This window comes from Salvia splendens, chromosome 2, assembly GCF_004379255.2.
Source record: "Salvia splendens isolate huo1 chromosome 2, SspV2, whole genome shotgun sequence".
NCBI classification, from domain to species: Eukaryota; Viridiplantae; Streptophyta; class Magnoliopsida; order Lamiales; family Lamiaceae; genus Salvia; species Salvia splendens.
This window is the reverse complement of record NC_056033.1, coordinates 36,302,624-36,305,388: the sequence shown is the minus strand read 5'-3', so window position 1 is coordinate 36,305,388 and position 2,765 is coordinate 36,302,624.

Genomic DNA, 2,765 nt, shown 5'->3' with positions numbered 1-2,765 from the left:
CAAAGCTAACATTCATATATACTTCGTGCCCTGGACAGGACCGCAACACGTGATCTTGCATATTTATAACTTCTAATATGCATTTAATACGTGCGTAAATAATGTTTTGTTAGAGAGTGAGTGCTCGCCCTTCGTGCTGCGGAAAACGTGTAATTATGAGACACGGTATGCGATTTTCTTATGCTCAAGGCCATCCGCAATGGAGCCGTTCTAGACACTGCCCCATTGCAATGCGAAGCACGAAGATGCAGCCAGCCATTTTACCCCCATGTGGTGTGAAGTCTGAGGGGCAGTCCTGCAAGGCCGCAACAGACACTACTTATTTTTTATTTTATTTATTTATATATTAATATTTAATTATTTTTCATATTCTAATTATATATCTAAATGTACTCATTTCCTGTTCATTTTTACACCCGTTTTATTATAAGTCGCAAAAAAATTAAATACTCGAGATTTTTAATGGAATAACTGATTTCCTACTTATTTTTAGGGTTCATGAGAGTGTGATTGCGGCGCCGCTATAGAATGGCTCAAAAATTAGGGGACAAATGCTACCTAAGTCTGTTATAAATTGTCAGAAAATTATGTCTGCGTAATTGGCTCTCTATTATTTGAATTCATGGTGTATGATTGAATAGCAAATTGAATGGCTCGATATGCGAATCTACTTTGCTTTAATAAATATTTAGGGCTTATTATTGATTTATTGTCCCAATTTGTATATGTATATATATAATAGTGACTTCATGTTCCAAATTTATAATTTATAAATATAATTTGTAGTACAACTATTTATTTGTGTTATACATTTAATGATCCGCATTAAATTTACCGGCCAACTGGATCGTAGTTATTAATGTTTTTTACTTTAAATCTTTAAATTTAAGAGCATCCACAGTAGGGCGGACGATAGCCGCCCGATGCAGCTTTGCGGACGATGCCCGATGCATCGTCCGCATACTATGGTGTCAGAACATGCATCATCCGCGGTATCGTCCGCCCCACTGTGGGTCACGTGGATGATACCGCGGACAATGCAACGCGTTTGCTATTTTTTTTAATTTTTAATTTTTCAAAATTTATACATATATACACCACACTTCTGTTTCTTCCTTTCACTCTTTCATCTCATTCTCTCTATTTCAATTTATAATTAATCTTGGTGATTTCCCAAATATGAATAGTCCCGACGGATTTTTGATGTTCGGTGGTGGTGCATAGTGGCCGGTACAGACCCTGACGAATACCGGCCCTTCGACTCCAACACCCAGTACGATCCGGATTTCAGCACGGATTCGTACGGGCTGTCAGACATGGAGCCGTCTCCCACCCTCCCTCCTGCGGCCGCGCCTCTGCCGCGGCCGCCTCGGGCTCCGCCCCTAAGAAGAAGAGGAACATGCAAAGAGCCCAGAAGTTGCCGCCTCCGGAGAAGAATGAAGAATTCGCCTCAGGGAGGACGAACTACAGCCAGGAAGAAATCATTCTCCTGACGAAGTGTTGGGTTGATATTTCAGAGGATCCGATATTTGCCAACAACCAAAAGCAAATCGTGTACTGGGAGCGCATCACTGAGCGCCAAGCCGACGGCCGCCTACAAGCGCCATAGGAAGCAGCTCCGCAAGAACTGAGATCAGATGAAGAAGCAGCTCAATTTGTTCTCGGCGGAGTACGAGAAGTGCTTGAGGGAGCAGGGCAGTGGCGAGAGTTTGGTTGATGTGCGCGATAGAGCGCTTGTGTCGCACATTTCATTGTACGGCAAGTTCAAGCACTACTCCTCCTGGCTGATCGTGAAAGACAAGCAGAAGTTCCAAGGAGGGATTCTGCCCATATCGGCTGCGTCGAAGAGGACGAAGAACACCGCCGCCGGTGATTATACAAGCAGCGACAGCGGCGCCCTCCGATGGACCTCAACCAACCGATGTACGAGGATGAGAGTTCGGGCACAACGATGTCCTCCCTGCGTCCCATTGGCAACAAGGCTGCCAAGAACAAGGGCAAGACGAAGGCGACATCCTCACAGACCCCGACCCCGGCCCCGACTTCGGCTGCGGGACATGCCTATGCGGAGTTGGTGGCGCCTGCCAACCGGAGGACGTTGTTGGACACGCACCACGCCCTCAGGCAGTGCGAGGACCCGGGCGAAGCCGAATACCTCAAGTGAATGATCGATGATCTGTGCCGCAAGTTGGGAATGATGTAGATTATGCGTTTTTTATCTGTAGTGAACTTGTTTTTTATTTCTAACTCTTGTAACTTTTTTTAATTAAGTAATGTAGGATTTGCCTTTAAATCGTGGCGCTTTTTTTATTATTTTGCATGACATATTTGAAAATATAAAATTAATTAATCCAAGCCCCTTGGCCTAGCGGTAAAGGGTGCTGGATACCGCGTCCATCCTGGAGGTCTCGAGTTCGAACCCTGGGTGGCGTAATTTGTCTTTCCTCCTTGTTATAGGAGTTGATTTGTAATTTCCTCCTTCATATATATGATATAAATATATGAAGTAAATTTAAAAAAAAAAAAAAAACTATATGCCGGACTTTAGGGCGTCCCACTACAGGTGGAAGGATAGGATGATAGAATGATGATGTGGCGGAGCATAGAGTCCCTTATAGGGCGGATTATAGGGTGCTCTATAGTGGATGCTCTAATACATTTATCAGTACAAAAAAAGAAGGATTATAATTTTGAAAGAGACAAAACAAGAACAGAGAACAAATACCTTTTGTGAGACTGGCGGAATAATTGCAGCTTTTTTATAA